General features: G+C 35.8%; 1 protein-coding gene across 5 annotated transcripts in view; it reads right to left on the bottom strand.

Moving 5' to 3' along the window:
- Nucleotides 1–25,470, bottom strand: part of FBXW7 (F-box and WD repeat domain containing 7) — a 209,928-nt gene that overhangs the window by 134,947 nt on the left and 49,511 nt on the right. Inside the window, exon 1 of one of the 5 annotated variants that reach the window (XM_003899267.5) lies at nucleotides 11,031–11,078. The exons of the other annotated variants lie outside the window; for them this stretch is intronic. The gene's annotated coding sequence lies outside the window, so the exon portion shown is untranslated. Of the gene's footprint in view, nucleotides 1–11,030; nucleotides 11,079–25,470 lie in introns of those variants that run through there. 5 annotated transcript variants of the gene reach the window in all.

Below are 25,470 nucleotides of genomic sequence, written 5' to 3'. Positions count from 1 at the left end.
TTACACAAGCTTCCACCTAGTAAACACAGATTTTATCACTACTCCATCTCTTTGGAGCAAATAAGGTACTACAGTACCACAGCCAAATCAGCTACAACAGTAGCCATACTGTTGTACGTATACATACACAGAGCAAACTCAACAGTCATTCCAAGACTCTTTATAAACAGCAATTAATTCATACACCCTGGTGATCAATGGAGAGTCACATCACAGGCAGACTGCCCTTATATTCATACAGCAGCGATTCCAAACCAAGGGGCAGGGCAGGAAGTACACTAGTCCCCCATTTATCCACAGAGGATATGTTTCAAGACCCCCCAGTGGATGCTTGAAACCACAGATAGAACTAAACTCTATATATACTATGTCTTTTCCTATACATATATACTTATTTGTTTAATCTGTAAATTGGGCAAAGTAAAAGATTAACAACAATAAAAAGAACAATTAAAATATAATGTAATAAAGTTATATGAATGTGGTCTCTCAAAACATCTTATTGTACTATAACCACCTATTTTCAGACCGTAGATGACCACGGATAACTGAAATTGTGGAAAGCAAAACTGTGGATAAGGGGGACTACTATATATGAAATACAGAATAGCCAAATTCATGAAGACAGAAAGTAGATTAGATACTGCCAGGGACTAGGGGAAGGGAAATGGGAAATTACTGCTTTGTAGGTACAGAGTTTCTGTTTGGAATGATAGAAAAGTTCTGGAAAAAGTAGTAATAAATGAACAACACTGTGAATGTAACTGTGCCACCAAATTGTACAGCTAAAATGGCAAATTTTATTTTATATGCATTTTACCACATTTTTAAGTTTTTGTGTGTTTTTTTTTTTGAGACAGAATCTCGCTCTGTCGCCCAGGCTGCAGTGCAGTGGCGCGATCTTGGCTGGCTCACTGCAACCTCCGCCTCCTGGGATCACGCCATTCTCCTGCCTCAGCCTTCCGAGCAGCTGGGACTACAGGCGCCCGCCACCACGCCCGGCTAATTTTTTTTGTATTTTTAGTAGAGACGGGGTTTCACCGTGTTCGCCAGGATAGTCTTGATCTCCTGACCTCGTGATCCGCCTGCCTCGGCCTCCCAAAGTGCTGGAATTACAGGCGTGAGCCACCGCGCCCGGCCATTTTTAAGTTTTTATAAACCTATTATACATTACTAAAATTAAACAATAACCTTAATGATATATGCCATGTTCATAAGTTAGAAGACTATTAATACGTTAATTTGTATGTCATAACACATATTAAAAATTGTACAATATGTACATTCTCAACTCCATTATAAACTCAACAATACAGCATCATAATTTTTGCTTCAAGTTATATGTACTTGTTTTTAAAATAAGGAAAAATATAGTTTATAAAAATTAGAGTAAATTATGTATTTACTAGTTTTGATGTTGATTTCCTCCTGCAGATGGCACTTGCCATCTGCTGCCATTTCCCTTGAAATTGACTCCTTTAGAACTGCTTGCAATGGTGGTTGGCTGGTGAAAAATTCCCAGTTTTGGTTTATCTGAACATGTATTTATTATACCTTCACTTCTAGCTGAACACAGAATTCTTACTTGATAGCTTTTTGCCTTTCAGGTGAATATACCATATTCATGGCTAGAGGTCGCCATTGTTTCTGGCAAGTTATTTCTGGCTACTTTCAAGAAATTCTCTGGCATTGAGCAATTTGACCACTTATGTGCTTACATCTGTTTTCTGTGTGTGTTTATCCTGCTCGAAGTTTGCTGAGCTTCCTGGATACATAAATTGACACTTTCCACCAAAGTTGGGGGGGTTTTCAGCCATTATTTATTCCCCATTTGAGACTCCATTTAGATACATGTTCAAGCACTGTATTACTCCAAAGGTCTCTCAAACTCTGCTTATTTTTCTCCATTCTTTCTCTTCAGATAGATGACTTTTATTAATCTATCTTTAACTGATTCTTTTGCCATCTCCAAACAACTGTTTCGCTTATTTAATTTCATTTCATGGGCCAAGCACAGTGGCTCATGCCTGTAATCAAAGTACTTTGGGAGGCTGACATAGGCAGATCACCTGAGGTCGGGAGTTCGAGACCAGCTTGGCCAACATGGTGAGACCCCGTCTCTACTGTACTAAAAATACAAAAATTAGCCAGGCGTGGTGGCACACGTCTGTAATCCCAGCTACCCGGGAGGCTGAGGCAGGAGAATCGCCTGAACCCAGGAGGCGGAGGTTGCAGTGAGCCGAGATCGTACCACTGCACTCCAACCTGGGCGACGGAGCAAGACTCCGTCGCAAAATAAAATAAAATAAAATAAAATAAAATAAAATAAAATAATTTCATTCCATTTACTGATCTCAACCCTAAAATTATCTTTTGCTTCTTCTTTATAGTATCTGTTTCTCTGTTTTGATCTCCTATCTATTCACTCAACAAGACTTCATTGCTTTTTATTTGCATTATTTTTTATTGCTGTACTGTAAATTTTATTATGTTTTTTCCCAACTATTTTTGAACCATGGTTGGTTGAATCTGCAAATGCAGAAACATGGAAACAGAGGGGTGACTGTATTTTTCTTTAATCCTTTGAACATAGGATTCCTTAAATTATTCTGACTATATTTAGGGCTACTTTAAAGTCTGCCTGCTAAATTCAATATCTAGCTATACTCAGGTTAACTTCTATTGAATGACTTTCTTTACCTGAAAATGAGTCATACTTCCACTTTATTTGCATATCTAATTAAGTTTTTGGTTGAAAATGCATATTATAAATAGCAAGTTACAGCAACCAGATTTTGTTGCAATCTTTCAAAGGACCATTTGGTTTTCATGTTGTACGATTTGAATGGGCTTATACGGACTCAAACTGCAAACTTCAGTAAGTCCTCACTTAATATCGTCGATAGGTCTTGGAAACAGCAACTTGAGGCAAAACAACAAACAGCAAGGTCCTTGAATACTGTCATTTCCTTTAACTTAGTTTTGTTATAAAACTGATGAGGAAAAAAATGTTCTGTTATACATTGGGCCGGGCGCGGTGGCTCAAGCCTGTAATCCCAGCACTTTGGGAGGCCGAGACGGGCGGATCACGAGGTCAGGAGATCGAGACCATCCTGGCTAACACCGTGAAACCCCGTCTCTACTAAAAATACAAAAAACTAGCCGGGCGAGGTGGCGGGCGCCTGTAGTCCCAGCTACTTGGGAGGCTGAGGCAGAAGAATGGCGTAAACCCGGGAGGCGGAGCTTGCAGTGAGCTGAGATCCGGCCACTGCACTCCAGCCCGGGCTACCGAGCAAGACTCCGCCTCAAAAAAAAAAAAAAAAAACAAAAACATTGTTTCCTTTAAAGTCAGATTCCAAGAACCTATCAATAACGTTAAGTGAGGACTTACTGGGTGTCTCCCTTGTGGTAAGCAACAATGATTTTGCTTAGTTCTTTCACCTTCCAGCTGCTTCCTCCTTCTAATCTGATGCCCAGGGCATCCCCTCTGCACTGGGTAGTCTGGTGGTCAGTGAAGGAACTGGGCAGAGATTATACTCAGATGTGTAGCCTACATCCTCTGATGTTATCTTGCTTTCAGTGTTTGTTCCCTAAATTTTAACTCTTCTGTCAACAATATGTTCTGTGCTCTGATACCTCAAGCCAGCTGTTGGCCACGCGAATTGCCTGCAAGTTGAGAAATGTACTGTCAAAAAAAGAAGCAATCACAAACCCCACATGGTTCAATTCTTTCAGGAGCAGATTCCGCTCTTGTTTCTACCTGTTTTGACACTGGGTCCTCTGCAGTCTCCCCTATGCATGTATAGTTTCGTGATTAGCCATGATTTGGATAGAGTTTACATTCAGATTTTGGATCTTACTTATTGCTTCCATGATTTCCCTGAGTAAATTTCCAACTGTTAGGCTACCCGTAACTTCTTTCCTATGCCACTGAACGATAGGAGGCGAAAATATAAGCAAGAAAGCCACAAACATACAATTACACATTGCAGTTGGAGGCTCTCATCTGGTTTCTGCCTTCTTTGGTTACTTTCCATTGCTTTTAAAACAGTTAAAGTTTTTCTTTCAATATTTTGTCCAGATTTTATAACTGTTACCAGAAAGATGGCTCACTCAACCACTTCACTAGCATCACTGCATCCTTCAAAGAGGAATCTCAAAATTCTAATTAATGAAAAATTTCTCACACCCTTGATTTTTACTCCTTCCTATTCCTTCCACCAACTTAAAATCTTTACCTCATCAGACAAGAATTTAAAGTACTCCCACTTCCATTTCTAGTCTTTTTTTTTTTTTAATCTCACATAGTACACTGAGTAATCTTTTGTCTGGCATATTACTTGTATCATTATAAAGAATGTTTTTGGCCGAGTGTGGTGGCTCATGCCTGTAATCCCAGCACTTTGGGAGGCTGAGTCAGGTGGGTCACTTGAGGCCAGGAATTCAAGACTAGTCTGGTCAACATGGTGAAACTCCGTCTATAATGAAAATACAAAAATTAGCTGGGTGTGGTGGCGGGCACCCATAATCCCAGCTACTCGGAGGCTGACGCACGAGAACCACTTGAATCCAGGAGGCAGAGGTTGCAGTGAGCCAAGACATCACACCACTGCACTCCAGCCTGGGCGACACAGTGAGACTTTCTGTCTCAAAAAAAAAAAAAAAAAAAACAGTCTGTGAATACCAGGAAACATGTCATCAGAAACTTAGTTGTAAGTTTCAACTCCACCACTACCCATAAAACCATAAGGAAATCACAATCTCTGTGATCTTGATTTCCACCATCTGCAGACAAAAATGTCATCTTCCTCATTAGTCAAACTTAGGACCAAAATATGACAACTAATATTAACAAGTGTAGACAAGAAGTGGTCAGAGATATTACAGCGCTTGTGACATGAGAATAGGTGGACAGTTAAAACCATTATCTTAACAAAAAAAAAAAAACAAATTGAACGGATTGGATAGCTCAGATAAGGAGTTCGTTCATAATTCAAAAAGCATTTACTTAGTTCCAAACATATATCAAGCATTGTACAAGACAAACTTTTCCACTGGGAAGTAACAATTTTGGGGTGCTAAGGACATGGCGATTGAGATAGTGGTAAAACAGGTCACCAAGAAAAATGTGGTATTTCTGAGTCATCAACTTTGTGATAATCTACATAATGAACAGGAGACCTATTCCTCAAAATGATGTGTAATGAAAAAGAGCTAAGAGCAAAGCTTCAACCCAATTTATACATAAGTGGTATATAAAAGAAGAAAGCAATAACAAAACAAACATTTAGCCAGAGAGAGGAGAAAAACCATTAAGGTTTATTACAGAAGACAAAGGAGAAGTGAATGTTAAGCAGCAGCAAAAAAACAAACGCTAAAAAAGACAGGAAAGGATGAAAAGTGAAAAGACAAAGATTTAGCCATTTGGAACTCAGTTTTATCTTCGAAATAATAGCATGTTTACAGCCAGATCCATCCAGCTAATGTTTATCTACCTGGTTAAGTAAGAAATGTGTTTACTTACACTTAAGAAAGCAGAACACTAGCAGAAATAATAGCAAACTTCAGAAAGTAGTTGAATAAGAGCTGAGAAATTGGAGACACCTAGAATGGACTATAAATCAAACAACCTTGGAGATAATGGGAAGGAAATAACGTACTTTTCAAGATTAAGTCTGATAAGGCAGAGAACCCAGCATGAAGCATAAGAGGAAGAAAAATGGTAGAAGAAAGAAAGGCTAAGATTAAAAACAGAGATAATAAGCTTTTGAAATGAAAACACTTTATTCTTTAAGACGGACTGACGAAAAAAGGGTACAAAATATGCAATGAAAAAGGAGTAAGAGAATTAGGGATCAGACTGGTCATTTGAGCACAGTAGAACGGTTCCAAATAACGTGTGAAATGAAACAGATCAAAAAGATAAAAATTACCAGGAAGGAACTTGGATAAACTAGGAAGGGAAAATGTGAATTTGTACTAGAAACCTCTCAAGACAGGAAACTGATGAAACTCTAGCAACGCTAGGCAGCCCATGAAGAGGAAACAAAAGCAGAAGAAATGAACAGTTGTAATTACTTAAAATAACAGATTAGAAATTGTGTGAAGACAGTTAAAGAGAGTTTGGAAATCTCAAGTATTCAAAATAATAAAGTCAAGACGTCTATGTATGTGGCTTAATCTGGATTAAGTTTTTCATTAAAGAAGTGAATACTGAAAAAAAGCTTTTAAGAAATATTCTCTGCGATGATGTGGTTACTGCAATAACTTCATTGGAAGAAAAAGGGGTATTACTGTTCAATGGTTTGCAGACATTTGTGCAAAAACAGTATTGGCAATTAGAATAATCCAAGTCCAGCTGAGCCTTTCTGAGTAAGATTAGTAATCAACAATCCATCTAATGAAGAACAATTTAATTGTTCTATTCATATAACCAGAACCAGTACCTCCAAGGTGTATTATGGATCAGCAGAGCAGCAAAGCTGGACATGCCCTGAGAAGCTGTGCTACCTGTTATATATGGAAGCCTCTATAGACTCTAGTGACAAATTAGTAGCTTAAAGGGTACTTACCTTGAAGAGGAAAAAAAAAAAAAAAGTCTCTATTGACATTACAATCCTAGTTAAAATATAAATACTTAAAGAAAATTAATGTATACTCAATTATTATGATAGTAAGCACACAGAACAAGAGAAGGGAAGAGGAAAGAATACGATATAAAAGCTATTTTGCATTAATTCAGCCATAGATAGGTCACCAAAATCCTCTTAATTACCACATTTGATATAAACCATTGGAGGTAGCTCTCAATTATGTCTTTTCCTTACTTTCAAGAGTATTGAAAATTTAACATCATGAGTAAGCTTTTCATTTCCTTTTCCATTGCTAAATTTCCATGGAAACTATAACATAAACTATAAGAACATCAATATATAGAACAATATTACCCATCTGGCCAGGCACGGTGGCTCATGCCTGTAATCCCAGCACTTTGGGAGGCCAAGCGGGTGGATACCTGAGGCCAGGAGTTAGAGACCAGCCTGTCCAACGTGGTGAGACCCCATCTCTACTAAAAATACAAAAATTAGCTGGACATGGTGGCGTGCGCCTATAATCCCAGCTACTCAGGAGACTGAGGCATGAGAATTACCTGAACCCCAGAGGCAGAGGTTGCAGTGAGTCAAGATCATGCCACTGCACTCCAGTCTGGGTGACAGAGACTCCTTCTCAAAAAAAAAAAACAAAACAATATTACCCATCTAATAGGCACTCAAGTGACTGTTAGCCAATGAACACCATGATTTTAAATCGACTAACAAGAGTATCAGTGATCTTAGCACTATAAAATCTCATCCAAATAGGCCTTTCGTTATTTTAAGTTGACAAAGAATACTGTCAGATAACACGAAAGGTAAGAATAGTCAATTCCCCTAATAAAACCACATCTAGCGTATTTATATTACAACCACAACCTCACACAGAAAGCTAATGCTTTAAAGATGAGTGACATTCCATTGTTACACACCATTTCTCCAGAAACTAAATTAGACATTATAGGCCAAAATATCATGAAATATACCTTCAACTGACCACATAACGTCACATAACGATAAAAAAAAAAATAAGGAACTAAACTGGTACCTTAAAAATTAAAGACACTGGCCAGGCACAGTGGCTCATGCCTGTAATCCCAGCACTTTGGGAGGCAGAGGCGGGTGGATCACCTGAGGTCAGGAGTTCCAAGATTAGCCTGACAAACATGGTGAAACCCCGTCTCTTCTAAAAAATACAAAAATTAGCCACGTTTGGTGGCACATGCCTATAATCGCAGCTACTAAAGAGGCTAAGGCACGAGAATCGCTTAAACCTGGGGGGCAGAGGTTGCAGTGAGCCAAGACTGTGCCACTGAATTCCACCCTGCGCAACAGAGCAAGACTCCATTTCAAAAAAAAAAAAAATTAAAGACATTTACTTAATAGAGGAAAAACTTACATATTCCATACATAAGTTTACAAAGAAATCAAAATATCATTGCTTAAAAATAATCTGTACGATTAAAATCAGTGAGATTATCAAAATCTATTCCTTCTTCACAAGAAAGATAAGCACCTGATGATCCTTAGTCTAAAAAGCAATGGTTTCTTAAGCTATGAAATGAAATATGCAGTAATTGTCATAATAAACTAAAGTATTGATAAGGTTTGGCTGTGTCCAAACCCAAATCTCATCTTGAACTGCAGTTCTCACAATCCCCACGTGCTGTGGCGGGACCCAGTGCAAGGTAATTGAATCACGGGGATGATGACCTCCATGCTGTTCTCGTAATAGTGACTGAGTTCACACAAGATCTGATGGTTTTATAAGGGGCTTTTCCCCCCATTCACTCTGCAACTTCTCCTTGCTGTCACCATGTGTTTGCTTCCCCTTCTGCCATGATTATAAGATTCCTGAGGCCTCCCCAGCCCTGAGGAACTGTGAGTCAATTAAACCTCTTTCCTTTATAAATTACCCAGTCTTGGGTATATGTCTTTATTAGCAGCATGAGAACAGACTAAAAACACCTATTAAGGATGGCCCCTCCCTTCTTCAATCCAAGAAAAACTACGTAAATTCACAAGACTAATATCAATAAACATATCACGCACAGCTAATATTTTCACAGTAACACATGGGATCAAAACATAGGTTTTGCTTAAAACAATTAGCTGAGGAACTGAAGCACAAATACAAGGGTAATTGCCTCCTTTGGGCTTTGACTGTCAAACACAGAAAATGCCAATGCTTTTTTGTAGTCCTATGACAATTAAAACTTTGTCATAGACCTAGGCTATCAATGAGTATTTATTTAAAAACAAATCTGCAATATAACACCAAAAGAACAAGCAACAAAAGGAAAAACAGATCAGTTGAACTTCAGAATTAAAACTTTTCTGCTTCAAAGGACACCATCATAAAAAGTAAAGAGATAATCCATAGGAGAAAATATTTGCAAATCATATATGTGATGAAGGACTAGTTTCCAGAAGATATAAAGAATGTTTACAATAGTCAACATTAAAAAGATAATCCATTATTTTTAAATGGGCAAAGGAGTTGAAAAGATATTTCTCCAAAGAAGATACACGGTCAATAAGCATGTGAAATGATACTTATCATTAGTCATTATCAAAATCAAAATCAAAATCATAATGAGATACAACTTCATACCTACTAGAATGGCTGAAATACAAAAGACTGACAATAAGTGTTTATGAGGATGTGAAGAAATTACAATCCTCATACATTGTTGGTGGCCCTGTAAAATGGTACAGCCATTTTGACAGTTCCTCAAAGAGTTACACACAGTTACTATATTTTCGAGCAATGCCACCCCATCCAAATATACTCAAAAACATATCTACACAAAACTTATATAAGAATGTTCATAGAAAAGCATTCCTAATAGCCAAAAAAAGAAGTGGCTATAACTCATTAACTGATGAATACATAAATGATATACAAAGAAATACTCAGCCACAAAAATGAAACACTGATACATGCAACAACATGAGTGAAGCTTTAAAATATCATGCTAAGTGAAATAAGCCAGACACAAAGGACACACATTGTATGATTCTATTTTTATAAAATGCCCAGAATAGGCAAATCTATATAAACAAAGCATATTAGTGGTTGCCTAGGGCTGGATGATAAAGGGTATCGAGAAGAAGGATGATCAAAGTAACCTAAGATTACACAGTACTGGTGGTTGCACAACTTGGTGAATAAATTAAAATATCACTGAATTGTACACTTAGAGATGAAATTTCCTGGTATGTAAATTTCATCTCAATAAAACTGTCACTAAAATTAATAAATTTGCTAAGATGAAATATATATGATAAGCACACAATGCAAGGACGACTGCTTCCCTCTAACTCAAATATATGCATCAATAGGGGAAAAAATGACAATAAGTTACTCTTTTCTACTTAATACATCTCCAGAAATCAGTTACCACCTCCTAAAGTAGTAAAAATCTGTTTAAGAGATCTCTGTGGCATCATTTGTTCCTAAAAGTAGTTATATTTATTACAAATGTACAGTAAACAGAACAGTGTAACTGTTGAACATTTTGGCATCTACTGTGGTTACTATAAAATTTAAGAAAAATAATTTGGTCAAATATTTGCTGTTTCAAACACATTAAAAAGTATAATAAAAGAAGCCAATGCTTATCACTAAATATTTTCTCCTTAATCTGTTACTGACTATATTAAAAACAACAACCAGAAGCCTATATTATGACACATCATTATGCAATGTCTCAGCACTTCTTTCTCATTTTGAAGCATATTTAATAACTTTAAAATCTATTATGATTAACAAAAGCATTTTGTATCTATATAATCATAATACACAAGTATAAAATACTACGTAATTGAAGTAAAATACATTCTGAGATTGACTCACCTACCTTTACTCAAAAATGAAAAAGTCAAAGCTTTATCTATGAAATCATAAGTTTATGAAATTCTTAACTATAGACACCTACATAATTTTTCGTATTTTAATCTTGGAACAAAGAATAATCTAGATAGGAAATGCATACATGCTGACCACAGTATTTGGCTCATGTTGGCACGCTGCAGCAAATAGGACCTAAATACAAGGAGGAGTCAAGTAATGGATGGCTAAAGAAGAAATCTGTATTAGTGTTTTCACACACAAGAAATAATACAAAATCTCAAGTAGGGGAAATCTTGTTTTATTCATAAAGTATTAGCATTCCTGCTCACTAAAACCATTTCTTTCCTTGAACTCTTAATATTAAGGCTATACACTTGAAAGAATTTCTGGACACAACATAAAGAGCAAGAGAGAAAATGACTGGAATAGGTTTAAGGAGACAAAAATTCTAGTAACCAAGTAAAATTTAAAATATTAATTATAACTGTAATTTACACTCACTATTATAAATGTCATTCATGTAGCATATGTGTAAACTTAAGTTACATACAAAATATTTAACATGGAGAATATTTACTTACCAAATATTTAGATAGCCTTTTCAAAATCCTGCTGGTGGTTGAGATTCCCTATATAATAAAATTTTTTTTAAAAAAAGAAGATGAAACCATTTTCAACTTCAGAGTTATACCTACTCTGTAATGTCTACCCAAGGATTCCATTTAATGAGGGTAATCTGCTTCAGTAAAACAGTTTCAAACCCCAACCATATGCTAAAACTTCGGCATATTACACATATGAAATAATTTTTTCATAGCCTTACAATTTAAATGTTATAGGTAATATACAGAGATGCTAATGAATTATAAAGACACTGGCAGAATTTACTAGACCATGTAAAGAATGAGCTCTATCACAACTTAGACAAAAAATTATAGATCAAGACAACAGCATACTAACAATGTCTTAGGGAAGCATTCATGCATTCAGTTCTTCCTGACAATCAACATATAATGTAACACATTCTGGTATCTAGTTACCATCTTTTAACTGGCACCTAGACAATCTAACTATAGAGTCTACTGAGTTAAAACAGAGCCAATGAAGTGGGAATATATTTCACACAGTATTCATTCTATGTTTATCAAAAAATTAACATGAGGAAGCATTTTAAAATCCATCCTATGTTGGTACTTTAAAATAAAAATATTTTATGCATAACAAAAAGAAATGTATAACGGGCAAATCAATTTTACTATTTACAAAAGCTAGCTGTTAATAATTTTATAATAAGCTTATAGTACAAATCCTTTCCATCAAGTCTCAAGTCCAATTTATTTCAAAAATCTAGAATAAAAAGCACTAAATAATATTTATGAAGCTCTTCTTGTCTGCCAGGCAATTTACTTTGTATTTCAAAAAGCATATACATACATTTTTTAATCACCTCATGCCTCACAGACATTAAGTCATCAGCTTAAATACAGTAGCTGCATTTGATGATAAAACTCAGTATTTTTAAACTACCAGTATGACTCCCCAAACACAAAATGTAACAAGACATAAAATGACATATTAAGTAAAACTGACTGCCCTCTCTAAAGTCAGGAATAAAGCTGTTTTTAAATTCCTCTTAAAGAATCTCCATAGTGAAAATCACCTATCATAACTAGCAGGAAATGTTGCCATACTAGAAATTATAGTATCACATATAAAAATAAAAATGTTTTCTCATGAGTAAGCCATATCAATAGATTTTCTATGACTACTACTGTTAAAATCAAAATCAGTAAAATGAGTAACATCTATCCACAAGCCACAGAAAAGGTGGGGAAAAAATAAGGTATATTAGAGACCTATATATAAAATTTTAAATAATAAAGCTTATATAGTGACGAGATAAATACTGTCATGATATTTAGGCATAGATTTAATGCACAGCACAGGAAAAAAAAAACTGAATTTCATTACAAACAAACTAAATTTCATTACAGTTACAGGGAGGGAGGGAGGGAGGAAGGAAGGAGGAAAGGAGTCAGGGAAGGGGGAGGGGGAGGGAGGGATGGGAGAGGGAGGGAAGGGAAAGGAAGGAGGGAGGGAAGGAAGGAAGGAGGGAAAGAGGGAAGGAGGAAAAGAAAGAAATGGCTGGCGCAATGGCTCACACCTGTAATCCCAACATTTTGGGAGACCCAGGCAGGGGGACTGCTTGAGGCCAGGAGTCCAAGACGAGTGTGGGCAACATAGTGAGACTCTGTCTCTACAAAAAAATTTAAAAATTACCCAGGTGTGGTGGCACATATGTGCAGTCCCAGCTACTCAGAAGGCTGAAGCAGGAGGATTGCTTGAGCTCAAGAGTTCGAGGCTGCAATAAGCTATGATAAGGCCACTGCACTCCAGCCTGGGTGACAGAGCGAGACCCTGTCTCTTAAAAAAAAAAAAAAAAAAAAAAATTAATAAAATTAAATAAATTAAAAATGAAAACACAAGCTACAGTGTAGGAGAAAATATTAGCAATGCACATGTTCAACTAAAGACTCGCACCCAAAATATTATTTAAAAACACTTCAACTGATCTAAAAAGACAAACAGATTTTTAAGATAGGCCAAAGACCGAACAAAACTTGAAAAAGACATACTATTACCCTCCAAAATGACTAACTTTTATCTAAAAAATAGACAATACCAAATGTAAGCAAAAATGTGTAGCAACTGACATTCTAAAATACTGCAGGTAAAAATGTATAATAATATAATATAAACAGTATGGAAAACTGTTTGGAAGTATCTACTAAAGCTGAAGATATAACCAAAGACTAAGTGATACTACTCCTGAGCATACACTCAAAGGAAATGTATACATTTATGCACAAAAAAAAAATGTACAAGAATCATCACAGCAGCATTATTTGTAAGAACCCAAAATTGATATAATTTGAATGTCCATCAGAGAAGGGAGAAATAAACTGTAAGTATATTCATACAAGGAAACCCTAAACCTCAGTGAAAATGAAAAATGCTGTAAGCCAAATATCCATCTCAAAAACATATTGCTGTGGGAAAGAAGCCAGTTTAAAAAAACTTATAAATCATACAGTCTTACATACTATATGATTTATTTATAAAAATTCAAAAACAAGCCAAGCTAATCTCTAATTACAAAGTCAGAATATTAGTTACCTTTCACGTAAAGGAATATGACAGATACAGGGAACTTCTGAGGAGCTGACATCTTGATCTGGGTTGTGGTTACAAAAGTGTGTTCACTTTGTAAAGTTCATCCATATAAAAGGTCATATATACTTTGTGTATGTAAATTATACTACAATTTTTAAGTTTTTCTAATCAAAGATGAAAAATTACCTCAATAAAATAACTTTAAGCCATCATACTAACAATATGCAATTTACTAATTAAAAAATCTGAAATTCCTAACAATGTATTTCAATTTATTTCTATTTATTATATAAAGGTAAATTAAATATCTCTGGTCATTTTATATAAATATGTTTAAGAGTAGTTTTAATATAAATTTTACCAGCAAGGGATTCCTTATGATTTTCTACTAATAGTATAAAAAATTTTCCATAACATCTTACTAATGCCCGGCCTGGCAACATAGGGAGACCCCATCTCTATGAAAAATACATTTTTTTAATTAGCTGGGTGTGGTGATGTACACCTGTAGTCCCAGCTACTCAGGAGGCTGAGGTGGGAAGATAGCTTGAGCCCAGGAGGTGAAGGTTACAGTGAGCAGTGACCTGCACTGCACTCCAGGCTGGGTGACAGAGCAAGACTATCTCAAAAAGACCACTACGATATTGGAATGTCTTGCTAATGCTTTCCTAGATAGACTCAAGTTAAATTTACAAATATGTAAATTTGCACACATTTTAAAAGCATTAATAGCTTACTAAGATGTTGATTTCAAAAGCAACCAGATAGCCAAGCCACGCATTCATAAAAACTTTAAAGCAAATTACTTCATCCTATTGCTTAGAAAATCTTACATCTTTTAAAGCGATACCTTTTGAATCTTTTGAAGAAAAACCGGTATATATATTTTAAAAGATGAGGTCTTACTCTTTAGCCCAGGCTGGAGGGCAGTGGCATGATCATGGCTCACTACAGCCTCCAACTCCTGGGCTCAACCTGCCTCAGCCTCTGGAGTAGCTAGGACTACAGGTGTGCAACACCATGCCTGCCTATTTTTTTTTTCCATAGAAAAAAATTGCAGTATAATTTACATATACAAAGTACATATGAGCTTTTCATATTGATGAACTTTACAATGTGAACACACTTTTGTAACCACAACCCAGATCAAGATGTCAGCTCCTCAGAAGCTTCCCTGTATCTGTCATATTCCTTTACATGAAAGGTAACTAATATTCTGACTTGGTAATTGGGTCTTGCTACATTGCCCAGGCTGCACAAAACTGACTTTTTAAATCAGTCTGACTCCACAACCTCCCCAAGCATGAAACATGCTTCTTCCAATTCAGATATTTATCTTTCTAAATGGCATATTTTCACCAAGAACAACTTGAGACTTACAGTGATCATTATGGGCAACTTTTGATATGAACAAAATTGTTAATTTGAGAGGCACTCTAGAACAAAAAAGGAAAAGAACCCTCCCTTATGAGAAATTTGTTTTATCTTCCTAAAAGAGAAAGATTAACTTATTGAATATAAGGGGTACCTCCCCAGGGGTCACATATCTCAGCAAAAAAAAGACAAATACTAGACAGACTAGGAATATAGTTAGGGTCCACTTTGAAGCCAAGAGCCAATAGTGACCAAATTAAGACAACAGATCCCATCCCAAATCTAAATAGCCCACAGAATCAGATAAAGATTTATTAGGAAAATTAATCAAACTTTATAACTTCTAGTAATATTGAAGATCTCAGAGAAGACTGCAAAGATATAAGCAAAACAATCTTCCCTTTAAACAAAAGATGCACAATGAATTCAGCGACTGTATGTTTCATGCTTGGGGAGGTTGTAGAGTCAGACTGATTTAAAAAGTCAGTTTTGTGCAGCCTGGGCAATGTAGCAAGACCCAATTACCAAGTCAGAATATTAGTTACCTTTCATGTAAAGGAATATGACAGATACAGGGAAGCATATATGCTAGCGACTGTATGCTGTTCATTCAGCACTAAGTCTAATGAAGACTGTTCATGAATTCTAACTGGTATTTTAAAATCTAGCATATTTAGATAGTGTTCTTAAACTATTTTCCTAAGAGACTAATTCTTTTGTTTTCAATTTTAATTTTGGCGGTAGAAAAGCTGGAGCCAGCCTGGTAAAGGTTTTTAAAAAGCACAGACAACTAGTCAAGAATTCTAAGTAGTTATGTGAACATCAGATTTGAATGAACTAGGACAAAGCATTAGAAATCAATTCTCCAATTACCCATCACCTACTTGATTTAGCCTAATAGTAATATTTCACAAATCAAACTAGTACAAATCAACAGTTTATCTCTACCTTATACAGAATTGAATCCTATTATCTTGTATCTTTCAAAGGTCTTTTTAAAACTTCATCCCATAACAATTTTCTTTTTTTTTTACACAGAGTCTTGCTGTTGCCAGACTGGAGTGCAATGGTGCAATTTTGGCTCACTGCAACCTCCACCTCCCAGGTTCAAGTGATTCTTCTGCCTCAGCCTCCCAGTAGTAGCTGGGACTACAGGTGCACGCCACCACGTCCAGCTAATTTTTGTATTTTTAGTAGAGATGGGGTTTCACCATGTTGGCCAGGATGGTCTCGATCTCCTGACCTCATGATCTGCCCGTTTTGGCCTCCCAAGTGCTGGTATTACAGGCGTGAGCCACCATGCCTGGTATGGTAGTAAACACCAGTAATCCCAGCTACTCAGGAGGCTGAAGAGGGAGAATCACTTGAACCCGGGAAGCAGAGGTTGCAGTGAGCAGAGATTGTGCCATTGCACTCCAGCCTGGTTGACAGAGCAAGACTGTCTCAATAAATATATATATTTTATATATCTATGTGTGTGTATATATATATATATATATATACACACAATTAATAAATAGAGGCCAAGTGTGGTGGCTAATGCCTGTAATCCCAGTACTTGGGAAGGCCAAGGTGGGAGGATCACTTGAGGCTGGAGTTCAAGACCACCCTGTGAACACAGCAAGACTTCATCTCCACAAAAAATAAAAAACTCAGCCAGGCATGATGGCACATGCTGTAGTCCCAGCTACTCAGAAAGGTGGGGCAGGAAGACCACTTGGGCCCAACAGTTTGAGGCTGCAGTGAGCTATGATCTTACCAGTGCACTCCAGCGTGGGCAACTGAGCGAGACACCATCTCTAAAGATAACAGTAATAATAAAAGAGTAATAAAAGACCAGGAACAAAGCAAAGATGTGTTTTTACCACTTCTATTCAGCCTTGTCCTGGAAAGCTCTAGCAAGTGCAATTAAGAAAGGAAATGAAATAAAAGGTATACAAATTTAAAATGAAATTTTGTAAAACTGCCTTTATTCAAAAGCATGTTGTCTACATAGAAAATCCAAAGGGTTTTATGATTTTAATATGATTTTAACAAGTTGTGGAATATGAAATCAATATGTAAAAATCGATCATATTTTTATATATCAGCAATAAATTAGTACATCAAAAATTTTTAAAGCAGTAGCATTCACAATAGCATCCAAAAAAGATATACTTCTACAAAATATTTGCAGGATCTGTACGCTGAAAACTATAAAGCACTGATGAAAATAAGCAAAGACCTAAAAAATGGAAAAATAACTATATTCACGGATTGGAAGGCTCAATATTGATAAAATGTCAAGTCTCCTCAGATTGACGTGTACATTAAACATAATACCAATCAAAATCTCAAAGTATCTTTGTAGTTATCAACAAGCTGATTCTTAATTTATAAGAAAATGCAAAGGTACTATAATATCCAAAACAATTCAGAAAAAGAACAAAATTTGAGAACACTAATTTCAATAACTACTATAAAACTGTTACTATTTAAGGCAACGATGTATTAGCAAGAGGACACACACAGAAATCAACACAACAGAATCATAAATCCAGCAAAATATACTTACAAATAAGGACAACTGATTTTTGACAAAGGTAAAACAAAGGTAAAAGGCAACTCACTGAAGGAAAAGATAGTCTCTCTTCAACAAATAGTGCTAGAACAAGTAAATATCCATATGTAAAAACAATGAACCTGAACTCTACCTCATAACTTATACAAACAAAAGGTAATGCCAGACAGATCACAGATCTAAATGTAAGACACAAAATAATAAAACATCTGGACGAAACAAAGAAAAAAACTCTGATTTTCAACTAGGCAAAAAGTTCCTAAGACAATTCATAAGAGAAAAACTTGACAGTAATCAAAATTAGAAACTTTTATTCTGTAAAAGAGATTGAAGAATATGAAAAGACAGATCACAGACTCAGAGAAAATACTTGCAAATCACATCGGACAAAGGACTGTACCCAGAATCAAGAAAGAACTCTCAAACTCAACAATAAGAAAGCAAATAACCTGATTTTAAAAGCCAGCGAACCATCTGAACAGATAACTTCACTATCTTCTGTCAGGTAAATCAGAGTGGTATACTCATGAAAAAAATTTGCCTGAAGACAAAATAGTATAGAAATGAGCAGAAAATATTACTGGGTGATAATTTTCTAAGAGACTCTCATGTTTCTGCACCTCTTAGGAGCAAGACACTCACTACCCTTTTGGTATGCACTATCCTTTTGAGGATACTTTTACAGCAACAGTGTTGGGAGACAAAGACAGTATCTTGCTCCAAAGCAAAGAAAGGCATTCTTACTTCCTAATATACACTACTATTCAGGTTCTGTAAGAAGTTGAGGATTCGGCATCTGTTATGCAATCCACAGTGTGTACAAGCATCATGTGGCCTTCCTCTTCACACTGCTATATGGGAACCAGGAGTTGGAAAACTGGCGGGGGGCGGGGGGGCAGGGAAGCAAGCTAATACCCTGGTCACTGCTACTGCTTGCTGCACTAATAAACTGTCCTTCAACTCCAACTCAGGAGTCTCATATCTTTAACCACCACCCATAAAACTACAACTGAGTAATTGCTAGCTTGCAAGTAGGGTAAAATGTCAGCTTCTTCACAGTTCTTGACAATGGGACTCCAGTTCCAAATAAAAGGGGTAGGTCAATATTAGAATAATATAAAAGTTCTAAGAAGGATCCAAATGCCATTTGGAAGAGTATTAGCAGTCATCAGACCTATCATCTCTTACCAGAGTGACATATTTCTATTTTTCCGTGTTTCCTTCCACCCTCATTGAACACGTATTGTAACAACTATATGCATTTGGAAATCTTATAAAGTCAAACAATGAAAATGTCTCAATCCAATTGCGGCATCATCTAAAAAGAATCCAGTAGAAGTATTTAAAAGAGGAGACATTAAATTTGGGGGGAAAAAATAGTAAACCCAAAAAAACCCATAAATACTCAACTACTGCATATTTGACATTTGAATTTTTCATATATCATCCCAATATTTCCCAGTTTCGCTTCTTAACATTTTGCATTTTAGGGTATTCTTAAATATGATCAGGTCAATAAGCATCTACTGTGCTGAGTTACTTGTCCTTTTGATCTCTTCTTTTTCTGTGCCCACAATCTAGGAAATATGACACCTTTTCCAGTTTGGTTTATTTCTATAGGGCCAAAAGCAGAAAATTTTTTTTAATCTGCAAATTTAAATTGGTGACTCTGTATAACTTAATGTGAAGCAGAAAGGACAATAAATAACATGATATGAGAGTACTGAGTTAAAATTCTTTACTGATACTCTTTTTCATTTACATAGCTATAATATTTCAAAATGCATAAAATTTTTAATACATTTTCAAAGAGGGAGCAATGAAACAAACAAAAATTTTATTAGTGAAAATATTTTCCATAAATAACATCAAAATACAAACTTTTACTTTAAAAATATTTTTGTATTATAAAATATATATAAAATGTACCATTTTAACCATTTTTAAATGGACAATTCAGTAGCATTGAGTACATTCAGAATGTTGTACAACTATCACCACTATTCATTTCCAGAACTTTTCATCATTCCAAATAGAAACTCTATACTCATTAAGCAAACTCCCCATTCCTCCCTCACCCTAGGCCTTATATACTTGCCAGCTTTATATATTTGCCAGCTTTCAGTACCTAATTTAAGTAGAATCATACAATATTTTGTGTCTAGTTTATTTCACTTAGCACAATGTTTTCAAGGTTCATCTATGTTGTACCATGTACCAAAATTTCATTTGTTTTTATGGCTGAATAATAATTCTACTATATGTGTAAACACATTTGTCCGTTCATCTGTTCATAGACATTTGGCCTTTTTTACCTCTTAGTATGAGTAATGCTGCTATCAACACTGCTGTATAAGTTATCCAGTTTGTGTCCGTTCTTTCAATTCTTTTGGAGATATGCCTAAGAGCGAAATTGCTGGATGATACAATCATTCTACATCAAACTTTTTGAGGAACTAATAAACTGTCTTTCATAGCAGCTGTACCATTTTACATTCCCACCAGCAATGCATGCATGGTTCCAATTTTCTCCACATCCTTCCCAATCCTTGCTATTTTCTGTGTCTTTGCTAATAGCCAAATTGTATCTAAATGTGGTTTTGATTTGCATTTCTCTAACGACTAATGGTGCAGAGACTCTTCATATGTGTTTATTGGCCATTTTATATCTTCTTTGGAGAAATATCTGTTCAAGTCCTTTACCCATTTTTGAATTAGGTTTTTGTTTTGTTGTTGGGCACAGTACTTTTCTAAGGTTACAAAAAAATTAAAGGCAATCTTGCTTTAATGAAATTAACTGTTATTCTCAGATTAAAGAACTAAAATAGGCTTAAAAGCAGTAATCTAATAATCAAGGATGTCGTAGATCTGATTACACAGCTATTAAATAAAGCAGAATATGATGACAGTGAATGTCCTTCCAAGCAAGCTACTTTGGAAGACAGTTACACATAAGCTGAGCTTTCATCCATGGAGATGAACCTCTTAAAAGATGCAAACGACAAATATTTTATATTTACTGTTTTTATCATAGACTATACTGAGTAGTGAAACATATCTTTTAAAACAAGTCTTACAAAGGTAATAAAACCATTAAGACATCTAGTCAAAAAAAGTAAAAACAAGGTAAGCAGGTATCTTGATGTTTTCTCAAGTGTCTCAAAGATACCTATTTTTAAGCCTTCAGGGTAGAGAGAGCAATCCAAGGGCAAATGAAAATGTATGTATAACATTTGCTTGTTATATCTCTTTGGTCTCGCCTGTCCTAGAATAGTCTCTCTCACACACACACACATCTTTTTCTTAAGACAATGATGTGTGAGGACTCATAGCCAGTTTTCTTATCAAACGTCCCACGTCCTAGATTTGTCTGACTGCTTCCCAGAATGTATTCTGACTTACTCCACAACTTTCTGTATTTCTGGGAAACAAGATCAAGTCTAGAAACCTGACTGGATTCTAGATAAACATCAGGCAAGAATACACTCAAGGTTACATCATTCCGTATTACATCATAACAAAAGGAACATGGTATCAGGCTGTTCCATTATAAGTGTGAACACTTAGTTCAAGTGGCAATCTACAGATCTGTTGCAAAGGCACATTTTCCCTTGGTAGTTATACAAGATTTAGAGAATAATTGGGCACCATTGCATACATATCATGCATGTTCACAGCACTCTTACACCTAAAGGTTTTGGTATCCATTGATGCTATTGGCACAGATTGTTTTCTTCAAAGTTTACCAGTTCTAACACTGCTATAACAATTCTCTAAGGAGGGCCTTCCTTTTCTCTTTCTTTTCTTCTTATCTCTCTGGACTCATGGATTATTCTTTTCAATAGAAGGTTTTATAATTATAGGTATACCTCATTGTACTGCATTTCATTTTACTGGACTTCAAAGATATTGTAGATTTTACATTACAAATAATGGTTTGTACAACCCTGCATTGGGCGAGTCTATATGGTGCAATTTTTCAAATAGCATGTGCTCACTTTGTGTCTCAGTATCACATTTTAGTAAATCTCACAATATTTCAAACTTTATCATTATTACTGTATCTGTTATGGTGATCTGTGATTTTTGATGTTACTATTGTAACTGCTTTGGGCCACCACAAATCACAAACATAGAAGATGGCAAGCTTAATTGATAAATGTTGCGTGTGTTCTCCACCAGCCAATCCCTCTCTCTCTCTCCTTCTCCTCAGACCTCCCTATTCCCTAAGACAAACCAACACTAAAATTTGTCCAATTAATAACCCTACAATGGCCTCTAAGTGTTGGAGTGAAGAGTCACACATTACTCACTTTAAATCAAAAGTTGGAAATAATTAAGCTTAGTGAGGAAGGAATGATGAAGGCCAAGATAGGCCGAAAGCTAGGATCCTTGCGCCAGTTAACCAAGTTAAAAAAGGAAAAGTTCTTGAAAGAAATTAAATGTGCTACTCCAGTGAACACATGAATAATAAGAACAAGAAAGAACCCTACTGCTGATATGCAGAAAGGTTTGGTGTTCTGGATAGAAGATCAAACCAGCCACAATATTCCCTTGAGCCAAAGCCTAATTCACTGCAAAGTCCTCTCTTCAATTCTATGAAGGCTGAGAGAGGTGAGGAAGCTACAGAAGAAAAGTTTGAAGCTAGGAGAGGTTATTTCATGAGGTTTAAGGAGAGAAGCTGTCTCCATAAAAGTACAATATGAAGCAGCAAGTGCTGATGGAGAAGTTACAGCAAGTTATCTAGAAGATCTAACTAAGATCACTGATGAAGGTGGCTACACTAAACAACAGATTTTCAATGTAGATGAAATAACTCTCTATTGGAAGAAGAAGCCATGTAGTACTTTCCTAGCTAGAAAGGATAAGTCAACGTATGGCTTCCAAACTTCAAAGGATAGGCTGACTCAACATGTTAGGAGTCAATGCTACTGGTGACTTCCAAGGGGAACAATGATCACTTGTCATTCCAAAAATTGTAAGGTCCTTAAGAAATAAGCTAAATCTACTCTGGCTTGTGCAGAACAGAGCCTTGATGAAAGCGCATCTATTTTACACCATGGTTTGCTGAATATTTTAAGTCCACTGTTGAGACTGTTGCTCAGAATAAACGATTCCTTTCAAAATACTACTCATTGCTCATTGATGATGCACCTGGTCACCCAAGAGCTCTGATGAAGATATACCAGAAGACTCATGTTGTTTTCATGCCTGCTAACACAACATCCATTCAGCAGGCCATGGATTGAGGAGTCCTTTTGACTTTCAAGTCTTAATATTTAGGATATTTCATATCCCTGTCAATAGATAGGGATTCCTCTGATAGATGTGGGCAAAGTAAATTGAAAGCCTTCCGGGAAGGATTCATCAATCTGGACGCCTTCAAGAACATTCATTATTCATGAGTGGAGATCAAAACATCAGCATTAACAGAAGTCTGGAAGAAGTTGATTCCAACCCTCATGGATGACTTTGAGGAGCTCAAGACTTCAGCAGAGGAAATCACTGCAGATATGACAGAAATAGCAAGAAAACTAGAAGCAGAGCCTGACAACATGACTGAGTTGCTGAAATCTCAAGATAAAATGTGAATGGCTTAGGTGTTGCTTCTTATAAAAAAGAGCAAAGAAAGTGATTTCTTTAGATGGAATCCGCTTTTGGTGAAGGTGCTGTGAACATTATTGAAATAATAAAGGATTTACAATATTACATACTTAGTTGACAAAGCAGCAGCAGGGTTTGAGAAGACTGCCTCCAATTTTGAAGAATTTCTACTGTAAGTAAAACACTATTTAACAGCATCACATTCTACAGAGAAATCTTTCATCAAAGAATCAATTGATGTCACAAATTTCACTGCAGTCTTAGTTTTAAAAATTGCCACAGCCACCCTAACCTTCAGCAACTATCACCCTGACTGGCGAGCAGTCATCAAGTCAAGACCCTCCAGCAGGAAAAAGGTTAAAACAACTCACTAAAAGCTCAGTTGATCATTATTAGCATTTTTTAGCAATGAAGTATTTCTCAACTAAGGCATGTACATTTTTTAAACATGTTATTACACACTTAGACAATATTGTATAAACGTAACTTATATGCACTAGGAAAACAAAAATGTGTGTGACTCCTCAGTTTATTGTAATATTTGTTTTATTGTGATAGTCTGGAACCCAATCCACAATATCTCCAAGATATGCCTGTGACTGCAATCATTATTTCGGAGGTGGCCACTAGAACTCCTTTGAGTTGGTTCTTTTTTACATAATTCCTCAGTTTTTTACCACTTCCTTGTTTTCTGGCTTGCTGTGTGTTTTCCTAAGAACTGGGATCATCTGTTTTTCTGAGACATCTTGAATCCTTTCAATGGGAAGCCATATTTGGCATCCAACATGCATGTAACCACTGCTACTGAGACTGTCCATGCTTCTTAGATTTTCTAGTAGACAGAACAGGGTGGGGGGAGAGATATTTATTTACTCATGGATTCATACCAATATTTCCAATTAATCTGAGGTAAAATATTTTTCTTAGTTCCTTTTATTCTATATTTGTGTCTTTATTCTCTTACAGTGATATATTTTAGTTCCTAATACTATAATAGGTTGACTTTTAAGTTAACCCTATCCTATAAGATAAATAAAATAATTTTAAGTTTACCACAAACAATAGACCTACTGAGTTAAGTAAATGAGATTGTACTACACAGATCATTCTATACTTTCATGAATAATCTGGGATATTTTGTCATACGTGGTCACAAAGATCTTATTCTTTTTAATCAGCTTGATAATATTCTAAAATATGGATGCACCATTTCCCTACTGGTGAACATTCAGATTATTCCAACTATTTGGTTGAGATATCATTATTTGGTATTACAAATAATGCCAAAATTAACATACTTGTACATACACCTTTATGCATATTTCTATAAAAACTATTTGTGTACATTCTTTGAATTATTTGTACTTATTCATAACCCATTTTTTCAATTTTATTAATTTTTAGAAGGTCTTTATTATGTCTGTTAAAACTTTGTTACATGTTACAAATATTTTCTACTAGATAGTCTGATCTTGTTAAAATGTCTTCTCTCACAGAATTCCATTGTAATAGAGTCAAATCTGTTTCCCTCTTTAGATATATGGCTCTTTATAGGGGGAAAAAAAAAGCTTTTTGAGGCTGGGCACAGTGGTTACCACCTGTAATCCCAGCTCTTCAGGAGGCTGAGGTGGGAGGATCAGTTGAGCCCAGGAGTTCAAGACCAGCCTAGGGAAGATGACAAAACCCTGTCTCTACAAAAAGTACAAAAATTAGTTGGACACAGTGGCACACAGATATAGTCCCAGCTACTCGTGAGGCTAAGGTGGGAAGATTGCTTGAGCCTGGGAGGTCAAGGCTGCAAAGAGTCATGATCATGCCACTGCACTCCAGCCTAGGCAACAAAGTGAGACCCTGTCTCAAAAACAAACAAACAAACAAACAAAAAACCCTTTTGGTACTGTGTGTGTGTGCGCATACTTGCATCTGTATACAATTTCCTTCTCAGTTTTTATTTATCTGGACCCTACTCCTGTATCAGTAGCATGGTGTTTTAATTACTACAGCACTACAGTATAGCAAGCAATACGGTACAGTATAACAATACCGGTCTTATTTTTATTTTTAAATTTTACACTGGATAATTCTCATTCACATACTATACTACATATATTTGAAGATCAGGTTGTCAAACTTCCCGAACTCCTCAAAAGAAAAAGCAGCTATTTTGACTAGAATTGCTATTAATTTTATGGGTTAGAACTTTGAATAGTCTACACTGGACACTATTTGGTTTTTCATTCTGAAAAATAGTTCTCTCTTCATTTATTTGATCCTAGAACGAACTGTTGTTATTTTCTTCATACAAATCC

This window comes from Papio anubis, chromosome 3, assembly GCF_008728515.1.
Source record: "Papio anubis isolate 15944 chromosome 3, Panubis1.0, whole genome shotgun sequence".
NCBI classification, from domain to species: Eukaryota; Metazoa; Chordata; class Mammalia; order Primates; family Cercopithecidae; genus Papio; species Papio anubis.
Note: the sequence above shows the minus strand (reverse complement) of the source record. Positions and strands in the feature narration are given on the sequence as shown.